Source organism: Pongo pygmaeus, chromosome 6, assembly GCF_028885625.2.
Source record: "Pongo pygmaeus isolate AG05252 chromosome 6, NHGRI_mPonPyg2-v2.0_pri, whole genome shotgun sequence".
Lineage (NCBI taxonomy): Eukaryota > Metazoa > Chordata > Mammalia > Primates > Hominidae > Pongo > Pongo pygmaeus.
In genome coordinates this window covers 120375686-120399518 of record NC_072379.2, presented here as the reverse complement: position 1 = coordinate 120399518, position 23833 = coordinate 120375686, and the positions used below count along the sequence as shown (strand labels likewise).

Genomic DNA, 23833 nt, shown 5'->3' with positions numbered 1-23833 from the left:
ACACTGTGTTAAGGACTTTATAGGTACTATTTCATATATTCCTCCCAAATAATTTTATTCCCATTTTACAGGTTTGAAAACTGAAGTGCAAAGCAGCTAGAGCAGTAAGTAGAGAACAACTTCTAACAGAGACCGTCTTACTACTTACTATCAATATCTTACATACTATCAGTATCTACTTGGATTAGCTACATTCAATTGCTAAGCGCGCTAAACAGGTGCTAAAGATTAAGAATCAAACATCGTTATTAGAATCACACAAGGTTCAAAGACTGAGTCTGAAAATAAACTTTTAAATGTGAGTTTCTTCCTCTATCCCAGTCTGACTGGTTGACAATTGTACCTAGACTGTTTGCCTTTCTGGCCTCCTCTCCTTCCAGAGAGCTTGTCCTTCTCATGTGTCCCTTCCTACCACCCACCTAGCACAAGACCCAACCTGAAACAAATAATCCATTGGCCACTTAATAATCAATTGGATTTTCTCTATCAAATATTTGAACTAAGAGTTAGAAACTGACATTAGCTGGGAATAGGTAATCGGGCTGAAAAACCACGTGGCACCTGTGCAGCCATAATGCCTACAAAGAAGATGAGCCATTCAAAGACATTCTTTCCTGTGATAAATAAAAAGGATGGGATAAAGGAGAATGAGAAGAGTAGAGAAGGAAAAGGGGAAAGAGGGTTCAATGGCCCGTAAGTGTCAGAATGTACCCTCAGGTCTTGACTTTTCCAGATCCCATGTTTGGTGTCTTAAACATCAGGCTCTGCCTTTTGCTTTCCTATATTCTGGGATTCCCCAGTTCAGAAAGTGATTGTAAAATAAATGGAGGTACATGCTAAGTTCACATATTGAAATACTCAATAGTGTAAAGATGGTAATTCATTCCAAATTGATCTATAGATTTAATATAATCCCAATCAAAAGTACAGTAGTATTTGTTTTATCGTGGTTTATGGAATTAGGCAAGCTGGTTCTGAAATTAATATGAAAATTCGAAGGCATGGAATAGCTAAGAAAAATGTTGGAGGACTTATACTAACAGTCACTAATTAATATAAAGCTACAGGCTGGGTGCGGTGGCTCATGCCTATAATCCCAGAATTTTGGGAGGCCTAGGTGAGAAGATTGCTTGAGCCCAGGAGTTTGAGACCAGCCTGGGAAACATGGCAAAATCCCCTTCTCTACAACAAATACAAAAATTAGCCTTGTGTGGTGGCATGTGGGAGGCTAAGGCTGGAGGATTACCTGAGCCCAGGAGGTTGAGGTTGTGGTGAGCTGTGATCATGGTACTGCACTCCAGCCCATGCAACAGAGCAAGACCCGTCTTAAATAAATAAATAAATAAATAGATAGATAGATAAATAAGCTACAGTAATTACATAAGTAGTATTGGCATAAGGAAGAACTAAGAGGTCAAAGGAACAAAATATAGACTTCAGAAATATACTGGCACAATAATAAACATTAATTTATCATAAAGATCACAATATAGAATAGAGCAAAAAAAAAGTCTTTTAAATAAATGTTTCTGGGTTAATTGCCCAATAGTATGCATATGGAGAAAAAAGAATCTTGACTCTACCTCATACCATTTACAAAAATCAATTCCAGGTGGATTGGGAATGTGAAAGATAAAACAAAAATTACCTAAGATATACATAGGAGAATATCCTCATATATTTAGGATACGCAAAGATATCTTAAGTCATTAAAAATAAAGAATAAAAGATAAAAGAATAAACAAATAAATGTTATTGATAAATTGGACTGAAGGCAAATTGGGTTATCCAGAATAAATAAACAACTCCTGCAATCAATAAGAAATCAGTAAGAGGGCGGATGCAGTGGCTTACACCTGTAATACCAGCTGAAGCAGACAGGTCACTTGAGGTCAGGAGTTTGAGACCAACCTGGCCAACATGGTGAAATCCTATCTCTACTAAAAATACGAAAATTAGCCAGGCTTGGTGACTCATGCCTGTAATCCCAGCTACTTGGGTGGCTGAGGCAGAAGAATCACTTGAATCCAGGAGGCAGAGGTTGCAGAGAGCTGAGATCACATACCACTGCACTCCAGCCTGGACAATAAAGTGAGACTCCATCTCAAAATAATAATAATAATAATAAGTTAAAAGAAATCAATAAGAAAAAAACAGGCAGCTTAATAGAAAGTGAACAGAAAACTTCAACAGATTCTTTACAAAAGATTAGCCAAATGTCCAATAAACATAAAAAGGTGCTAAACATCATTAGCTATCTGGGTAAAAATAAATTAAAACCACAATGAAATACTACTAAACAACCACCAGAATGGCTAAAATTAAAACACACACACAGAAACTGACAATTCTGAGTGTTGGTTAGGCTGAGGAACAACTGTGATTCTCATTTATTGCAGGAGGAAGAAAACATTTTTTAAGCCATTTTAGTATTTTGAAGAGTCTACAAAGCATTTGTACATTTGCTTGATATAGCAATTATATATATATGTGTGTGTATATATATACACACACACACATATATATATATAGGTGTAGATAGCCCCAACAAAAATGCACAAAAGGATGTGTTCAAGAATAGTTATGGTAGCATTATGTAATAGCCAAAGACTGGACTCATTCCAAATGAGGGAATCGTGTGCCTTACTGTATTCTCTCCTCTGCAGGACAAGACCCTAGAAAAGCCAAAATCATGACAATTGTAATAGTGACACTTTATGGGGCGGAGTCTAGGTATGCTGATTTCCTGAAACACTTACAGGATGTACACTCAGTCCTACCTTCTAATCACAAGATGGTCCCAGGCAGCTGGTTTGAAATGTGTCATGCATTCAGAGGTTTTGTGCAAAGATAGATTGGGAAGTAAATGTAGTCTGCTCCACCCCATCAAGTCCCTGAACCTGGGGCCAATATGAAAGCAAACTGGATAAGTGGGTAGATTCTGCTAAGCCACAATTTCAGCAATACGTCCAGTATTGCTTGTAAAGAATGAAACACTTCCAAATGAGATTTAGCAGCAGCTCACTACAGTTTTATATAAGTTGTATTGCCAGGAAAAAATTGCAGCTTGCAAACAGGGAACTGTGCCTGACTCAAATCAGCTCAACAGGGTGTCTGGCCATTCATGACTGATAAAAAATATAGCGCTCCAGAGCGTACCCAGCTCCATGAGGGTATTCTCCCTATTATCTGTCTCAGGGCGGCCCTAAAAAATAGTGAAAATGATGAAATTTCCCTGATAGGCAATACCCAAGGAACTTCATTCACTTCAAGAGAGCGAGATGGTATGCTGATGCCCATGGCACTCACTGATCTAACTCATCATGTAACTTACAGCCCCTGGCCTCTTAGTGCCAATTGAAAAGGCCATTGTGAAACCGAACTTCTTCCCTGAAGGCTGTTAATGCCTGCTTAATATAGGAGGTCTCTTCTCCAACCCCCACTTCCTTTTTATACTATTGATTATTGGATGTTGTCTTATTTTGGGACCAGTTGTTTGCAAGGAGTCTTGATTTATTCAAAATACGAGAAAAAAAAATGAGAATTTCTCAGAAGGAAACTTAAGGGCAGGACACACCAAATTTCATGAGTGGAACCAGGAAAAAAAAAAATTGAAATTGACTTGATTCTGTTCTTTTTAAGTGTACATGATGTGTTTTTACTGCCCTTTTCTCTCTTTTCTCTCCCTCTCTCTCTCTCCTCTCTCTCTCTCTCTCAGCTATAAAATATAGGTTGCTTCTCTTAAAGTTTTGAGAAAATCACATAAAACTTGAAGGGAGAGTTGTTTCTGTTAGGCAAAATGCTTCTATTTCTGTTTTCAGTGTGTTAGTAGTGGTTAAATTTAGAGTTTACTCCAGCAGATCTCAGACTTTTGCACAGATCAGAATCATCTGAGAGGCTTGTTGTTAAAACACAGATTGCTGAGCACCATCCCAGAATTCCTGATTCCATAGATCTGAGGAGGGGCCTGAGAATTTGCATTTTTCATGAGTTTCCTGGTGATGCTGATGATGCTGGTCGAGGTCCCACTGTGAGAGCCACTCATTTATTCCACAGTCTGCATACTGGTGAAGACCGGAGAGGAGGAGAGGACGAGAGGAGGAATAGATATCATCTGGTGATAGAAGGCCCTAATACACGGGAACTTGCTGTGGTTATCCTTTCCTACCAGGTTTAGGGTGAGCATTTTTGCAGTTGTATGTGTGACAGGCAGTAACTGGAAGTATATTCAGGAAGGGAAAGATATTTGTGTGTTTGGAAGATTAAAGAGTTTATTAGACAGGTCTCATTGCTTGTCCTTTCTCCCACTTCTTCTAGAAAATCTATGCCACTCATAATCCTAGAACAGGCAAGTGGTTCATAGCTCTGTTGGCCCAGTTGTCCTGTGTCAGTTTGGATTTACATCTGTTCCTGGTATAATTAATAGTGCTCCTTTTACTCTCGAAAGTGTGGTCACTCAGTACATAGCAGATGACATCCACTATTTTTTCCCCTCACCTCCCTTCCTCAAAGCTGACTTGACTGGGGAAAACTACTTCACCCAAGGCTAACCAAGCCATTGGCTGGTTAGCAAAGAATCAGCTGCTAACTCTTGAGAATTTATGCTAAAAGACTGTAAGAGATGAAGTCAGAGGGTAGCTCTGGGACCTGAAAAGTCATATGGAATCAGAGCTGGGGAGGCCCTTGGGAGATATAGTTAGCCACATTCACGATGACTAAGTAGAGAAAGCCAGCCAGGGAGCAGCAGAGGAGTAAGCCTGAAGAGGAAATAAAGCAGCTGCACACAGGGAAACCATGAAATGAAGAAGCCGACTGAGATACAGCAGTTCCTGAAAGACAGGGTTCCTGACTTTCCTGTTCCCAGAGTCTCCAAGAAGCCCAGCTGTAAATATTTCCCCAGGGTTCTCTAAGGTTTAAATATTTCCCCAGGGTTCTCTAAGGTTTACAGGTACTCTTTAAACAAGCATCCTTTATGGGAGCTAGCTTGAAAGGGTTTCTTTCCTGTGCAAGCAAAAAAGCATTGAGTAGAGTGCTACTGACATTACACTGTCGATGTGCCCCAGGCGGCCTCTTCAGCCCTGGCTCTGCATGTCTTCTTTGCTTTCTGAGCTGCAGAGACACTTTGGTCTGACATCATTGCTCAGTAACTTACGTGTTCGATTCTTATCCAATGCTGCTGGGCAAAAGTGGAACAGAACTAACATCAGCAGGGGTAACTATATGGGTAAGTGGAACAGAGGCACACAATTGTAGAACTCACAGTAAAATTTGAGATCGCGGAGACTCGTTCCTTTCTTTAACAGATAAGAAAGCCTGAGGGAAGTGACTTTTCCAAGATCGTAAACAAGAAAATCTACCCCAAAGATTATTCTTCACTCCCTACTTTTGCCCTGCCAGATTTGCTTTTGTCCAAAACGTATTTGATAGGGGGAAAAAGTTCAATCTACAATTTAAGTTAAGGATGGAAATGAAAAGGGCCTAGAAATGGCAGCACTGAGTTTTATTGACTTGGAAAGCTGTAATCCAATAGATGGAAAAAGCACAAAAATACAATCCTGTTCCATCATATAGGACCTGAGTACCTATATGTACTCAGCAGGGAAATATAACCTGAAAGTACCAAATATTTGGTTCAAAACAATTCATTCTAACTCCTACAATAACATGTCAGTATTGACATTGATCTTACTGATTTCCTTCTTTCTACCATAGCTAAGGACCCAGATAGATACCACATAAAAAATATTAGCAGCACTTTTCATGTATCCTTCCACTAAAGTATAACCTGGCCAAATGTGTTTCAAAAGCATTTTGGGAAATTTTAGTATTTATTAACTTATACTATTGACATATTGTCAAGTTATACGAAAGAACTATCCCAAATATTATCATGATAGCTTATAATTACAAATATTAGAAGAATCTTAAAAAATAACATTGCCTTTTCCAATACCATCTTTCTCACTAAAATGGTACCACCCAGCTGTGAAGTGAATACCTTCCTTAGGAAAAATCCTGTTTTTAGCAAATATAGTTGTCTGAAATTAGGAAGACAGTAACAAACATCAGCCTTCATCTGAGCTGTAGGTCTAACATAGCAAACCAGCTCTCCATAACATTGGCCCACTTGTCTCTTAATCTTCAAAAGGAAGTACTGTGTTACCCCTCAGCAGGCAACCCCAACACAAGTTACTCTTAGGGAAGGTCTCCAAAAAAGCATACTTTCAAATTCCCTACCCACTACCTCAACCTCTCTCTCTCAGTATTTACTCATGCTTTTATTATCAACTATCTGAGGAAAAAACACAAAAAACAAAAAACATGTCTTTGCCCATTTCAGGATGAGAATGAGACCTTCTATTTGTCTCCCATATCCTGTCCTTCCACTCTCTTCTCTTCATCTTCACACTTCCCATCTCACATCTCCCTTCACCGACTCTTTCCCATGCCCTATAAATATATTCAACCCTCTCTCATTCTAAAACAACAAAAACTTTATAAAATCATATTTACCCTCAAGGTGAATTTCCCATTTCCTTTTTTTTTTAGCCACTAAACTTTTCACCTCCAATTTGTCACTTCTATTACAGCAATTCTGTATTAGTTCCTTCTCACATTGCCGTAAAGAAATACCTGAGACTGGTAGTTTATAAAGAAAAGAGGTTTAATGGGCTCATGGTTCTGCAGGCTGTACAAGAAGCATGATGCCGGCGTCTGCTCAGTTTCTGGGGAGGCCTCAGAAAACTTACAATCATGGTGGAAGGTGTAGGGGGAGCAGGCACATCACAATGGCCAGAACAGGAGCAAGAAAACAAGAGAGTGAGGGGGGAGGTTCCACTTTTAAATGACCAGATCTCATGAGAATTCAGTCACTATCACAGTGACAGTACCGAGGGGGATGGCACTAAACCATTCATGAGAAATCCACACCCATGATCCAATCACCTCCCACCAGGCCCCACCTCCAACATTGGGGATTACACTTCAATATGAGATTTGGGCAGGGCCACACACACAAACGATATCAAATTCTCCACTTTATTGAAAGGAAGTTTCTCATCATCTATTATCAAAGTCAACCATCTCTTCTCATTCTTCATTTCACTCTTCCTCTTGGCAAGGAGTGGTTCTGTTGAACACCACATACTTCTTTAAATTCTCACTTCAGCTTTAAGTTGCTTCTGTGATTCCCTTCCTACCTTTCTGAATAATATTTCCCACAATGGTTTGTAGTTCCTCTTCTTTTCCACACCCAGTGAGAGGGAGTTTTCCCCCGGCTTCTCTCTGGACTATTTCATCATCTCCCTGCTTTAACACTCACCTCTACCAGTTTTCCCCTGACCTCTACAATTTCAGCCCTCACTTCTGAGCCTCAGACTTAAATCTCTGCTGTGGTTAGAATGTGTCCCCCAAACTTCATGTGTTGGAAACTCAATCCCCAATGCAACATTGTTGAGAGATGAGACCTTTAAGAGGTGATTAGATCATGAGGGCTCTGCCTCATGAATAGAATAATGCCATTATAAAGAGAGTGGGTTCCGGCTAAAAAAGATGAGTGTATACTTTGGGAGGCTGAGGTGAGTGGATCACTTCAGGTCAGGAGTTCGAGACCACTCTGGCCAACATGGTGAAACCCCATCTCTACTAAAAAATACAAAAATTAGCAGGATGTGGTGGCAAGCGCCTATAATCCCAGCTACTCGGGAGGCTGAGGCAGAAGAATCACTTCAATGCAGAAGGCAGGGATTGCAGTGAGACAAGATTGCACCATCGTACTCCAGCCTGGGTGACAAAGTGAGACTCCATCTCAAAAAAAAAAGATGACTGTGGCCCCCTTCCTCTCTTTCTTTCAGGCTCTCTTGCCCTTTTGCCTTCCACCATGAGCTAACACGGCATGAGGCCCTTGTCAGAAAGCTGACTCCTTGGTACTGGACTTCCCAGCCTCCAGAACTATGAGCCAAACAAATTTATTTTTTCTGTAAATTACCCTGTCTCAAGTATTCTGTGATAGCAGCAGAAAACAGACTAAGACAATCTCCAGCTGCTTGCTTGACACCTCCATATGCATGACCAAAATCAGATTCATGTTATTCTCTACAAAAACAAATTCCTGTAATATTCCCAGTGATCTGACCCTAATATAATCTCTCAAGCTTCTCATCATGAAGCTCACTGCCTATTAATTTATTTTCCACATACACACAACCACACAGTATTTCTGCCTCTGATGTTGCACACACTGCTACAGCTCTTTAGCATCTATTTCCTCCATTTTCCTCTTATAAAACCCCCACCAATCCTTCAAGGCCTAATGTCACTTTCTCCATAAACTTCTTCCCATTTTTTCTGTCTTAGACTAGATTGTCACATAAGTGGAGGGTTTGTATCCCTGTAGAGTTTTTATAGCTTTTAATTTATACCATACTGTCTTTCAGAGTTTTGTACATTTTTGAATTACTACATGTATATTACATTTGTTGTGTGCCTACTGTATGCCTAAATTTGTATATATGTTAACATTAATCTAGTCATTTCTTCAACCAATGTTAATTAAATGATTAATTGTAATCTGCTTATATTAAGTATCTTTGGGATATGACAATGAACAAGATAGACAAGGCTCCTGCTCTGTGAACCTTATGGAGGTGGTAATTTTATATAGACATAAGTGCTGTGAGAAGAGTTCAACAGGATAATGTGGTAATGGCTGGGGGCTGTTTTTACTAAATGGTTAGGGAAGACTTATGTGAGGAGGCATGACAGAGCCAGCCAGGTATGACTTCACATGCAAACACTCATAAGATCAGAATGAGTTAGGAACATTCCAGGAACAAAGGACCATAAATATGGCTAGAAAGATATGGCCAGGAGATCATGTGATTGGACACAAGCAGGAAAGAGAGAGAGAGGGCGAGGGAGAGGGAGAGGAACCAGATCTTGTAGGATCTTGAAGGCCATGTTGAAGAGACGAAATTTCATTTTAAATGAGTTAAGAAATCATTGGAGGAGGATTTTGAACAAGGAAATGAGATGATCTATTGTATGCATTTAAAATGTCTTTCTGGTTCTTGTGTTGAGAATAATGTGAAGGAAAGACTCTAAGCAGAGAGAACATTTTGGAAACTATTGAGAAGTCTGGTGAGTCAGAATGGAAGACGGTAAGAAGAGGCCACATCTGGGACTCAGATTAAAGTGAGCATTCTTCAAACTTGCTAAAATATTGAATGTAGGCATGAGAGTAAGGAAGTAATCAAGTATAAGTCTTCTGTTTCTGTGTTGAGAAATTGGGTAAAAGATCCTGCTATTTCATAAGTTGGGGAAAGCCGAGGACAAAATTTTTTTTCATTAAGGAAAGGGAAGCCAAGAGTTCCATATCGGACTTATTAAGTCTAGGACATATTAGACATTTATAATCCTTGCAAAAATCTTACAAGATTAATATTATCATCATTCCATTTTACAAGCAAGGGAATGAATATTCAGGGATGTATTAAGTCTTGTCATCCTGAGAAGTGAAACTAGAATCCTTTCTTGTGTCTTTCTAGTATCATAGTACCTGATGCTATGGTCTTGAATGTTTGGGTCACTCTGAAATGTCTATGTTGAAATCCTAACCACCAAGGTAATATATTAGGAAGTGGGAATTTTGGAAGGTGATTAGGTCGTGAGGGTGGAGCATTCCATGAATGTGATTAGTGCACTTAAAAAGGAGGCATGAGGGAACTTGGTCGCTCTTTCCACCATATAAGGACACAGTGAGAAGACACCATCTACTAACCCAAAAGTAGATCCTCACTAGACACTGAACCTGCTGGAATCTTGATTTTGAATTTCCCAACCTCTAGAACTGTGAGAAATAAATTCCTTTTGTTTATGAACTACCCAGTTTATAGTATTTTGTTATAACAGCCAAAACAGCCCGAAATACCTGAGGGGCTTTTAAAGTGCCCTATTGCTTCCCTATGAGGTATCCAATAGATTTTATGATCCTTCCTTGAGGGCAGAGATTACTCAGTAGGATTCTCCATATCATTTAACATCAGCTATGTAAAACGTGTTTCTGTAAAAGCAAATCATCTAAAATATTTTACAGTTTAAATCTTACATATACACATTACATTGGAAACTTTGAAAGTGGAATCACTTTCCTCTGACTCGAGGAGTATAGTCTTCTTAAGAGGCATCCTTCCATATCCTCAACAAAGAAGGCAAACTGGGACAGTGGGAAGATTACCTTTCGTCTTTATACTTAAGTACCTGAGAACTGCTTTATCGTGTACCTCGGCTTCGAAGAAAAAGCTAAGCTGTTATGTTGGTAAGCAAAATAAAAGAACTAAAACAAGAAGGCAGACTTCACAAACACATAAATTACAAAATACAAGTCTGTCTTAACAATCTGCGAATCATGTGTTGCAATTCATTTTTATTGAGACCATCTTAAAAGCCATGGTTTATTAATAATTTAAGTGACTGTGATAAAGATGGTCTAAGTATATGTCACTTTTTAAAAAACAGACATTTGTGTATTACTAAAAGCCTTTATGAATTATATAGTAACCTTCCTGATTCCAATAGCTAGAATCTTCCTATTCATTAGCCCCATGAAACATTCATACTTGTCTCGGCCTAGGGAGTGATTTTTCACTTTACTCAGAGAGCTTCCATTTATATTAATGTGCATATGTATAACAAGAGTAACTCTTTAGTTCTCTTAAACTTTCTAATAGTTGTTATGTCATACCGCAGAAATAGCCATGTTTTTATGAGTACATTTCTTATTTCAGTTGATTCAATCTGCCTTTTCTTTTTCTAAAACTATTAAGCTGGATAAAGAGCTTTGATCTTTTTCAGTATTCTGCTTGAGTGAACCTTGTATGGAGCAAAATGATGCTTGCACAACAACTACAGGGAAGATGAAGTGCATATGGCAAACTATTTTCTCAGACAACTGGGCCCTTTGATTCAGTCCAGTTCAGTGATTAAGGCAGTGATTAGGAGTGCAGGATCTGGAGTCCCACTGTCTGGGTTCAAATCCCAGATCTACCAGTTATTAGCTCTCTGAGTCTGGTCTTCATCTGCAAAGTAATCATAATAGTAGTATCTCCTTCAGAGATTATTTGAAGATTTAACCAGTAAATACACCTTTGTTTTTCTTACAGTTGTTTCTGGAGTTTGACCACAAATATGTAACATGTATTTAATTTCCATTTTACCAAGTATTTGATCTTTTTCTCCTTAAAGCAATTGTCATTCAACAGAGAAAAAAAAATCAGAGTTCATGGCCTGGTTGTGGACATGAGTAAAGAGAAGGTAGAGCTAATTCAGACCTATGCATCAATAACATGCCTCACAAAGTAGAAACATATATAAACTTCAATAGAAGATTGTTTAAAGATGTGAGAGTTGTTAACCATAACATGTTTGGCATCTCAGAGATAAAGTTTGAGTAGTAGAAATAGTGCTTTCTCAACTGAATTGCCTCTGCCTAATTATGTACTGGAAAACCAAGCAGAATTTGAATTAATATGTTTTTCAAGAAATTGTAAGGCAAAAAATGAATCCATGCACTATTCCACTGGTCTGGAAGCACAACTATTTAGGGATCATCATATGCTGAGCATTCTATGGGTTCCTAAATATAGCAACAGCCTTATGATTGTTTTTCAATACTTCACCAAGATCTGGCTCCTGAGCTACCAAGAAAAACATTTTGTAGAATCATGAATAATAATAGAGAACAATACTGTGCTTAGTATTTCTTTTCTCTGGAATTCTCTTCCTCCAGCCATCTGCATTTCTATGTCCAATGTCAGCTTACAGACAGGCTGTCGGGGACCACAACATAGAAAAAGAATATACCATCCTCCTGCCCTAAACTCTATCCCATTGTTTAGATTTACTTTTCTTTATAGCTCTTAAAATCACTAGACATAATTTAAATTTATTCATAAGATTTGATACTGTTATTTGGTCACGGTATATCCCCAGTTCTTGGTAAAAAGTCAGTGCTAAATAAATATCTGTTAAGTAAATGAATCAATTTCTCTCCACATTCAAATATTATATATGTGATATATGTGACAATGTTCACTTTGCACATTCTGAGGAACCATAAAAATAACTGTGCAAACTGAATCCAGGCAAAGCAGTTTTAATAATTGATGCAAAAAAATTATGTCTGTGCATGACCTTTCAAATTTTTTGTTGAAATATTTAAAACTTCTTACTGTCAGTTATTAATGTATAGGTATGTCAAAAGATAATAAAACTAACATTTAGTACACTATAATCAAAAACAGCAGAAACTTGAAAATTAAAGTGCTTTATTTCTTTGTAAAACATTTATCAAGAATAGTTTGAACAGTGCCTGCTTTCTTCTCATTGCACAGCTTACGATAGGGAGGAAATATTTTTTACACCTGGGCAAACTGTCACTCTCCTTATTAGGTTTAAATTCGCTTCTAGTGTTGTAGGCTTTGTCCTTTCAATGTCATGACATTTCTAAGAATTCTTTTAATTCTTCATCCTTTTCATCACAACCACTTTGCTCATTTATGCTGATGAATTCACCTTTACTGAGTCCCTCTGGCTGTCTATTTAGAGCTTCTAGAGCTGTGGCAGGTGTAGGAGCCCAGGGAATATTTCCCCTTCACCCTCTGATGGTTTGCTGGAAAATCAACTGACAAAAGGCAGGTTAATTGGAGAAAAGGCATACACATTTATTAATGTGCACATGGGGGACAACCACAGAGTGATTACCCCAAACCCTCGTAGGGGCTCAGAGCACAGCCAAAAGCAGATCATGGTGGTAAATCCGGTCACATTGGCAAGACAGGTTATGGAAGTGGGGAGACGAGGAAGGCTGGCTAGCAAAGGTGGTCTTGTTACATAGGTGAAATCTCAGAGATAGAAACCCTCAGAGATAATAGATGGTAATGTTTTTTCAGACCTTTAAAGGTATCAGACTCTAGGTTCATCTTTCCTAGGTCCAGACAAGGGAAAGCTTCAGAGAAAACCTGGCTGCATCAATGCACATTCTCTACAAATGCAAATGTCCCCATTAAGAGACAGCTTTGCAGGAGTACTTCTGTTTGCAGGCCATCTGAACAGCCATCTCAAAAAAATTATATTTTGGGCTGGGCACAGTGGCTCATGCCTGTAATACCAGCACCTTGGGAGGCCAAAGCAGGTGGATCACTAGGTCAAGAGATCAAGACCATCCTGGCTAACATGGTGAAACCCCATCTCTACTAAAAATACAAAAATTAGTTGGGCATGGTGGTGTGCACCTGTAGTCCCAGCTACTCGGGAGGCTGAGGCAGGAGAATTGCTTGAACCCAGGAGGCGGAGGTTGCAGTGAGCTGAGATTTTGCCACTGCACTCCAGTCTGGCAACAGAGTGGGACTCTGTCACAAAAAAACAAACAAACAAACAAAACTATTTTGGGGTGAAATATTTTTATTTCTTTCACAGGGTTACCTCTCTACAGTGAGCTATTTTAACTCCATTTATGTTTAATTTGTATCTTGCAAAGTTAGTTGCACAGTGCTGTAAAAGTTTCTGCCATGCTACATAGGTATTACCCACTTTTTCTTTGTTAGGAATGATAAATTACTCTTCAAAAGGTTTAATTGTATAATGTTCTTGTCCTTTGTTCAAAAGCCCAACCTCCTTGTACTCTTTGTTTCCAGCCTGCAAACAACTCTCCCACTCTAGTTGCACCCTGACATGCCCAGACATGTCCAGACATGCCTTGTATTCTAGTGGATGGACCACCACTCCTACCCCCTCCTCCTCTTACAGACTGTGCGTTTACCCTGTTTACAAAAGTTTAGGTCTTAGCCAGTCAGGATCAGTTTAGATTGTGCAGTCCAACCCTAGATAAGGGAAGGACACAGGGACAGGAACTGCATTAGGGATAAAAACCACTTCTCTCCTTTGTTCAGTATGCTCTTGCAATCATGACTGACGCAGGCAGCACCCTTCTGCAGAAGCGAATTTCCCTGCTGAGAAAAATTTTGTGTAAGTGCTGGTTCTTCCTTGCAGTATCGAGCATTTGTTTCCAACAAGCCTGGGGGCTCATCTGGGATTCCCATTCTCCTCCAGGGAAGGGTCTCAGATCACCTCTCCTGGGGAGATGCATCCTGCTGCCTCATTGTGGTGGCCTCAGGGGTAAGGAATCGAGACCCACCCAGCATGACAAATAAACATGGATCCTTAGCAACATGGGAAGAAAAGGCCTACAGATACCAGGGTGACCAGGTAACTCTGTGCACAGACCAAGGTAAGAAAAACTTCAGGGGCGGTGAATTATTTCCTTGGTGGTTGGGATATTCCGGCGGTTGACAGTGTGTGAATGAGACGCACAATTGAGTGCTGAGTGTAGCGTCCTGATCTGTGGTTCCATGGTCACCTCATATGGCTTATGGTGGCTTGCCTGTCAGGTGTTTATACTGACCCACCAATGTTAAGAGGTACCTAAATTCCCTCTGGGGAAGTGGCCAGAAACAGAAAAAGCAAAAGTATAAGAATGCAAGAAACCTCTAGCAGAGGGTGTTGAGCCTCTAAAGCAGAGTACAAGAAACCTCCAGCTGGGCAGGAGATGAGCCTCTAGAGCCAAGAGAGCAAGAAATCTCTAGTGAGAGAGGTTGAGCCCCACACACTTGGGACACTCAGGGAAACACCTAAAAACTTCCGGGATGGGAAATAGCTCAAGCAAGATGGGGGATAAAAAGGAAAAGACAGACAGTGTAATCCCCTCAGGCAGCCCTCTAGGTCTCATGTTAAAATACTGGAAGGATAATGAAAGAACGAAACATAATAAAAAGCAGCAAATGATAAGATATTACTGTTTTATTTGGACTAAAGAACCTATCCTCAAACCCTCAGTCTTCTGGCCCAAGTTTGGGTCTGATGAGGATTGGATTTGCCAACTTTTAATAGAATATGTCAGTAACAAAGGTCCTGTCTCCCAGGAGGAAATAGACTATGCCCTCAGTTGGCGGCAGGGGCCTGTTCTTCTAAATCCCTTAAAAACTACAAAAGACAAGCAAGAAACTGCTTCCCCTGAGGAAATTAAGATCCCTAATCTGAAACCATCCACTAGTACATGGAACCCTTTAGACCACCTTCCTCCACCAGCGTCCGCTCCCACCACTGCCACCTCTAACCTCCCTCCCCTTCAAGCAAATGCTGCTGTCCCTAGTGCTTTCCCAACTCACTCTGTTCTCCCCCTAATAACCCTGACTCTTGGAGTCATCCCCAGCCGGAATATCCTCCTTTAGGAAGGCTTCAACATGAGATAGAACAATGTAAGAAGGATATTCAAAACTTCCCTTTCCCCTCTACCTCCAGAGGATCAACCACCAACCTTTTTTCCTTAAGGGAAGTGCCTCTAGGAGGAGGGGGCACTGGCTTTGTGAATGCCAATTTAACCAGCTCAGAAGTTAGAAACCTGAAAAGGGAGCTTAGACCACTCTTAGATGATCCCTATGGTATGTCAGATCAAATCCATCAATTTCCGGGACCCCAGTTACATACTTGGGTTGAGTTAATGTCCATCTTAAGCATCCACTTTTCAGGAGAGGAAAGAAGCATGATCTGCAGGGCTGCTATGATGGTTTGGGAATGTGAACACCCCCCACCCCAGTCATAATGTCCCTACAGCTGAACAAAAGTTCCTGGCCCAAGATCTTCAGTGGGATAATAATAATGCAGCCCATCGAGAAGATATAAGGGATCTCAGAGATATGATAATTAAAGGGATTCAGGAATCAGTTCCTCTAACTCAAAATATTACCAAAGCTTTTAACATACAACAGGGAAAGGATGAAGGACCTATGGAATTCTTAGAAAGTCTTAAGGAGCAAATGAGGAAATATGCTGGATTAGACTTAGAAGACCCCCTTGGATAAGGGATGTTAAAGTTCCATTTTGTTACAAATAGTCAGACATTACAAAAAAATTACAAAAGATAGAAAATTGGAAAGACCATCCCATAGAAGAGCTTTTAAGAAAGGCCCAAAAAGTATATGTACAGAGGGATGAGGAAAAGCAAAGGCAAAAAGCAAGAATTATGTTGTCTGCCATGCCACAGAGAACTCTCCAGCAGAAAGCCTAGGGAAATAGAGCTTGTAAATCTTCTAAGTGTCTGGCCGTTAGACCCTACACGGGAAACAAAGGGATCAAACCAGAGGGTCAAGGAATGAGAAGGGAAAAAGGGCAAAATAGGCGTTTCAAATATGGGAAAATAGGTCACTTCAAACGAGAATGCCTTGAATGGGAAAAGGAAAGTAGGGTCACTCATGGCCTTTGAAGAAGAATAGCGGGGTCAGGGACTCTGTCTCTTTTATTTCAGATCTCACCCAGAGCCCTTCTTAAATTCAGAGGTGGGACTTACACCTGAATTTATTACCTTTTTAATCGACTCAGGGGCAACTTGCTCTTCTGTCTGTTATTCCCCATCTGGTGTAACTTGTTCAGAAGAAGAACTTCTAATCTCAGGAGTAAAAGGAGAAGGATTTACAGCAAAAATATTAGAAGAAACAAAGGTCAAATATCAGAATCACTTCACTAATATTAAATTCCTGTTAATTCCAGAGACAGAAAAAAACTTATTAGAGAGGGATTTAATGCTAAAATTAGGCTTAGGACTCTATGTTAACCAGGGAAAATTTCTTACCTCCCTAAACTGACTCACCACCATAGATGAAGAGTATATCCATCCTGATATCTGGTCAAGATAAGGAAATTGGGGAAAATTAAAAGTTCCTCCAGTTAAGGTCAAATTAAAAACCCCTGGGGAAATAGTAAAAAGAAAGCAATACCCTATTCCTCTAAAACGAGAATAGGTTTAAAACCTATAGTTGAAAGTCTTATCCACAATGGACTCCTTGAGCCCTGTATATCCCCTTATAACACTCCAATGTTGCCTGTAAAGAAGCCAGATGGGTCATACCGGCTAGTACAGGATCTCAGGGCTATTAATCAAATAGTTCAAACTACTTTCCCTGTTGTCCCTAATCCTTACACTAACCTGGAGACCAAGTCCTTGTCAAGAGCTAGAAAGAGGGAAAGCTCAAGCCCACTTGGCCACTTGGGAAGGAACTTATCTAGTGCTCCTGACAACTGAAATGGCTTTTTCAGAAAAGTATCTTTGCCCTTCCCAGATAAATAAAACTGCCTATAAGAGTGACTCTTACACCAAACGAGCATGAGGCAGTCAGCAGAAGTTCTGTTTTGGTTGGGGAGATGTGGTCTGGACCACCAAGTATCAAGGCTTGACCTCCCCAGGAGGAGGTTGTGCTAACCTAAAACCTTACATCCACTTTACCAAAAAGACTACTCCCTCTAATTGTCAACTCCAACAATGTAACCATGTGCAAATGTCTACCACTGTCCCCACCTTTACCAACACTGACTCCACTTTAGGTCACTTCTATGGCCCAGGAGCTGATATTCCTGGAATAGACCCTATAGGATCCTTTGAGATCTACTTCATTGCTCCCCACCCCCTTCCCTTTCTCCTCCTTCTAAACCTCCCAATCAAATAGTTGTTCTTCCCATACCCAGTGATGAAACTACAGTAGACATTGTAGAAGTTAAAGATTTAAAACAAACTTTAGCCATTGAAATGAGATTCCAAGATGCAAATGCCTGGCTGGAATGGATTAAATATTCTGTTCACACGTTAAACAAAAGCTACTGTTACACTTGTGTGGCAGGCAGACCAGAGGCCCAAATAGTCCCCTTCCCACTTGGATGGTCTTCTGACCAACTGGGCATGAGCTGCTTGGTGAGTCTCTTTCAAAACCCCACAGCCTGGGGAAATGAGGCGTGCAAGACTCTCTCACTGCTATTCCCTGAAGTTAAGGGCTCTGTGGGTCAGCCACTGAGGGCCAGCCGGCCTCCAGCTTCTGATGTTAACTTTACCTTGTGTCTCTCATGGCACAGGGAAAGATTAACATCCCTTGGAGACCTGAAAAAGTACAGTGAAACCAAGCCTTTCCAAGAGCTTACCAGTCAGACTACCCTTGTTTATTCCCGAGTAGATGTATGATGGTATTGCAGTGTACTACTATTGGGTACTCTGCCAAGTAACTGGAGTGGCACTTGTGCTCTGGTCCAATTGGCCATCCCTTTCACCCTGGCATTCCATCAACATAACAAGAAGGAGAATCAGACAAAAGGAAGTGCTCCTCATGGGTCTTTTGACCTTCACATTTATATAGATGCTATTGGGGTCCCATGAGTGGTACCAGATGAATTTAAAGCTCAAAATCAAATAGTTGCAGGATTTGAATCTGCACTGTTCTGGTGATCAACTATAAACAAAAATGTAAATTGGATAAATTACATCTGTTATTATCAACAGCAGTTTGTCAATTACACAAGAGATGCAATCAATGGAATAGCTGAACAATTAGGCCCCACCAGCCAAATTGTCTGGGAAAATAGAATAGTCCTTGACATGATGTTAGCAGAAGAAGGTGGAGTCTGTGTCATGATTGGAGTCCAATGCTGTACTTTTATCCCTAACAACACAGCCCCCAATGGAACAATTACAAAGGCCTTACAAGGGCTTACCTCCTTATCAAATGAGTTAGCCAAAAATTTTGAAATAACTGACCCTTTCATGAGTCTCATGGAAAGATGGTTTGGTAAATGGAAAGGGCTTATGTCCACAATATTAACCCCTTGCAATTGTCATAAGTGTACTCATTTTTGTAGGATGCTGCATCATACCCTGTATCCGTGGGTTAATGTCAAGACTTATAGAAACAGCTCTCACAAAACCCTCCCCTATCCCTCCTTCTCCATTCTCAGATAAGCTCTTGTTCCTAAAGGATCAAGAAGAGCAACAAAGCCAAATCATGCTAAAAAATTTTGAAGAGGAAGAATTGTCAAAAGGCAAAGGGGGAAATTGTTAGGAATGATAAATTCCTCTTCAAAAGGTTTAATTGTATAACTTTCTTGTCCTTTGTTCAAAAGCCCAACCTCCTTGCACTCTCTTGTTTCCAGCCTGCAAACAACTAGCCTCCTGCTCTAGTTGTGCCCTGACATGCCCAGACATATCCAGACATGCCTTGTACTCTACCAGACGGACCACTCCTACCCTTTCCTCCTCTTACAAATCACGTGTTTACCCTATTTAGAAAAATTTAAGTGTTAGCCAATTGGGGTCAGTTTAGATTGTGTGGTCCAACCCTAGCCAATAAGAGAAGGACACAGGGATAGGAACCGCATTGGGGATAAAAACCCCTTCTCTTCTTTGTTTGGTGTGCTCTTGTGATTGTGACTGATGCAGGCAGCACCCTTCTGCAGAAGTAAATTGCCTTGCTGAGAAAACTTTTTGTCTGAGTGCTGGTTCTTCCTTGTGGCAACCAGCATTTGTTTCTAACACCTTCCTGCCATAATGCTTAAATGTTTTCCATTGCATGCTTTATGCCACATTTCTCCAAAAATTCAGTTAAAGAAATTGTATGATTTCCAGCTTGTAGTATCCATAGCCTGTCTTCAAGTTCATATAAGAAATGAGCCTTTAAAACTTAAAACAACTCCCTTGGCCCATTGGCTGGATAATGCAGTTGTGTTGGTGCTAAAAAGCAAATTTTCCACATACTGAAGTCACCAGGAGAAAGAGGGTAACAGTAGTAGTGCTTTAAAAGTTAAACTACTTTGCCTACAGTATCTCTCTACTGCTGGGAAACCAGGAGGCAACACAACTCCATGTTTTGCTTTCTGTGAGTGAACTGAATAACAGATGTGCAGTGACCAATCACTGACAGACTTTTAAAGAGGTGATGTGAAGGTCGCTGATCATGATTGGTTGCATCTGTTGTTTACATAGCGATTTGTGGACCAATATGCTAGCAGCAAAGTTTGTACTTCCTGAAACATGGTCACGGAAATTCCAAAGCATACCTCACTGGTTGTGTCATATACAAGAAAATTTTAAGTTGTTTCCACAATTAAGACACTGACTCCTAATCAAGTGTGTTAACCATGTAAGGGATGTTAACAACCTGACATTGTTTGGTTTGAACAGCACTACAGTCTTAATTGTGAGAGTCGAATGGGCTGTAGCACCCCCAGAAGCCTATGTATAATACTTGGTAGGTTGTGAAAATGTGTGAAATTTGTATTTACAGAGAGAAAAGCAACTTATAAAGTGTAGGAGTAGAAAATATAAATTTAGGGAAATGATAAGAGTAAAAGAAGCAGAAAGAAGAAATAAGAGTAAAGGAGATATTCAGTCAAGTGTCTGAGTAAGAAACTAGAATTTGCCTGGACTGCATTCTTTAGCTAATTCAAGGAATTTATGGACACAGGAACCAGGAAGCAGAGAATGAGTCATCAGCTCCTGGCATCAGGAGACTGCCTGGTGGAACAGTTTCAGCCTAAAGAAGAAGGTTCTGCTAGATTTCCATTTAAAAGAACCTTGTTTGTAAGGACTGCATTTAGATAAACATCCAGCAGACCTGGGGGATTGAAGCCAGGTGGAACTACAACCCCCGTGCTCCTGCTGCCCAGGAGAGCAATCAGTATTGGCTCCATAGCTTGAGGCTGTGAAGTGGGAAATCCACACTGAAACCGAGAAAAGAAGTGGGGCCCTGAGTACCTGTGTTACCAGAAAGGGGTCCAGATCCACGTCTCAAGAGAGGGTTCTCATGCAAGAAAGAATTTGAGGTGAATCCATAAAATGAAAGCAAGTTTGTTAAGAAAGTAATGGAATAAAAGAATGGCTATTTCATAGGAGGGCTGCATGTTGCCCATTTTTATGGTTGTTTCTTGATTGTATGCTAAGCCAGGGGTGGTTTGTTTATGCATCCCCTTTTTAGACCATATAGGGTAACTTCCTTACATTGCTGTGGCATTTGTAAACTGTTATGGCACTGGTGGGAATGTAGTAGTGAGGATGACCAGAGGTCACTTTTGTCGCCATCTTGGTTTTGGTGGGTTTTGGCCAGCTTCTTTACTGCAACCTGTTTTATCAGCAAGGTCTTTATAATCTGTATTTTGTGCCGACCTCCTTTCTCATCCTGTGACTTAGAATGCCTAACCATCTGGGACTGCAGCCCAGTAGGTCTTGGCCTTATTTTACCCAGCCCCTATTAAAGATGGAGTTGCTCTAGTTCAAAGGTCTACAGCTGGAAACTTTTTATCATGAGAAGAAGCAACATATTTTATTTTGCTTATAAAGGTGCACACATAGCCACTTAGCTCCACTTAACTCCAGTCAGACACCCCCACCACCATCCACTGCTGCTGTCTCATCAAGATTTCTCCTTATCAGCACCACTGGTAAGCACAGGTTTCTAGGCTCACATCAGGCACTGAGTTTCTCGGACTCTTACCTTCTCTCCATTCACATTCACCAACAAGAATCGTTGGGTCCCTGCACCAGGCTATCTATATTATACAGCTTTGCTTTCCAACTTGGTGAAAGAAAGTCTTACTTCCTAGATCTAAAACCTGACGCACCTGAATACTCATTTCTTTCTTTTTCCCTGGAGAGAACAGTGTTCATTATTGAAGCGACTATGTTGCTGGTGTATATACACCGGGGTTCGTCATCGTGTCACAAAAATTTAGGACACAGACACACAGGAGTAGTTTAGGAACAGAGGTTTAATAGGCAGAAGAGAAAAGAAAGAGAAACAGCTCTCTCTATAGAGAAAGGGATCTCCGAGTAGAAAGGACTGGGTGGTGGTGGCAAATGCACCAGATTATACAGTCCAGTTTGAGGAGGTGGTGTCTGATTTACATAGGGCTCACAGATTGGTTCAATCAGGTATGACGTTTACATAGTGCCTGGGGAAGGCTGGTGGCCCCACCCTAATCCTATCATGCAAATGAATGCTCCTTGGCCGGTGCAGTCTTGTCTGCTCTTTCCTATACACATGGCTGGCAGAGAAGGGAAGATGGTACCTCCATCTTGAACATGTCTAGTTCCTAGTTCCTGTCAGCATTCACCCCTGCAAGCTCCCAGTTTGCTTGTCTATGTCTGCAGCTCGACTTTATAGGCTGCTTTTTGTTAGATGATTTGGGGCTGCTTTTCATTAAAAAGAAAGGCCTTACCGAGGACTCCCATACCTTTACTATCTGCCTAAGTGATTTCTTCTTAACTCCTATATCATTATCTACCACTGCTGGGCATGATTCCCCCTTCCTCGTGTTATTCAACTGAACTGGGATCCAGGTGCCTGGCACAATAAGGCCAAATACCCACACCGAGGTTTCCAGTGGGAGTAAGGAGGGGGTTTACTTTGCAGGGTGCCAAGCAACAAAAGAATCAGGCACTTCATGCTTAAGACCGGACCTCCCTGATGGCTTGCAAGCAAATATTTTTTAAAGCCAGTGGTAAATTCAGGAAAGCAGAAGTTACAGGCAAAATCATAAATTAATACAAGGAGGTTATAAGTTGGTTTGGTCTAAAAAGGTGAGCTATCTTGAAGTAGGGGCTTACAAGCCTTAAACAGATTCAGAGATGTTCTGATTATGCAATTGGTTAGGGAAGAGCTTTGTTTTAAATTTTGGGGTCAGCAGAAAGATGTGTTAGGTCTGGCTCCTGGGCATGACTTCTAGGCCCTTCAGGAGTAACTTTAGAACGAAGAACTGGAGTCAGAGTTGAGTCCTCAATTCTCCCTTATCTGAGGTCTACCTGCCAAGAAAAAAGGCTTCTTCATTTTTTTTTTTTTTTAATACAGATTAACACTTTGTCACCAGGGCTGGAGTGCAGTGTCATTTGCTGAAAGCAAAAAGCTCCAGTGAAAGGCTTTTGGAAATATCTACTTAAAAGATTTTACTTACCTGATGTCGCATTGCCTTTTCTTTTTTTTTTTTTTTTTTTTTGAGATGAAGTCTCTCTCTCTGTTACCCAGGCTGGAGTGCAGTGGCATGATCTCTAGGCTCATTGCAACCTCTGCCCCCCAAGTTCAAGTAATTTTCCTGTCTCAGCCTCCTGAGTAGCTGGGATTGCAGGTGCCTGCCCGGCTAATTTTTGTATTTTTAGTAGAGATGGAGTTTCACCATGTTGGCCAGGCTGGCCTCGAATGCCTGACCTCAAGTGTTCTCCCCTCCTCAGCCTCCCAAAGTGCTGGGATTATAGGGATGAGCCGCTGTGCCTGGCCTGCTAGTGGGTTTCTAAAAAAAAAAACTCAGGGATATATACTAAGAGGTTATCTTTAGCTTCTGTAGAGAACATCTCATGATTCTAATTCCCTTGGCTATATTTTTAAGCTACTGTTACCTTGTTGCTTACCAAGTTACTCATTTACTTCTTAAGGATAGCTAGGTGCCTGGAATTTCCCTTGAAAGAACTTAAGATTTTCCTTTATTTCCATGCTTGGGAAGAGGAGGGCCCTGCTCCATCTTGTCTAGTTTCTATTTCCAATCTATCAGTTATATGTCCCTACCCATATCCACTGATTTCTTATTGGGAGTATTTTATCACAAACTATAAAATGTATTTAATTCTTACTCCAGAATATGAAGTCAGTTATTCTTATTTATCTTTCTTCATGTTCACACATTTTCAGAACGGTATGCTATAGCTCATTTGACTCTCACAATTAAGATTGTAGTGTTGTTCAACCCAAACAATGTCAGGTTGTTAACATCCGTTACAGAATTTTATTGTATATAAGGCTTGTTTTGTGTACTTGTAACTAAGTAGTTGTTTCCCTTGTCTGTAAGTGTGGCCACAAGATTTCCTTTAGTATCCTTGAAATAAGTTTTTTGCCTTCTCCAAACAACTAAGCGACTAATACATGGTTAACACACTTGATAAGGAGCCAGTGTCTTAATTGTGGAAATAATTCAAAATTTTCTT

The 23833-nt window shown here is 40.4% G+C and overlaps 1 long non-coding RNA gene across 1 annotated transcript in view; it reads left to right on the top strand.

Moving 5' to 3' along the window:
* The first annotated feature begins 13741 nt into the window (after positions 1-13741).
* LOC134739889 (uncharacterized) overlaps positions 13742-23833 on the top strand; it is a 64193-nt gene continuing 54101 nt past the window's right edge. Inside the window, exons 1-2 of the long non-coding RNA XR_010126981.1 lie at positions 13742-14022; positions 14107-14284. This is a non-coding gene — a long non-coding RNA (uncharacterized LOC134739889). The remainder of the gene's footprint in view (positions 14023-14106; positions 14285-23833) is intronic.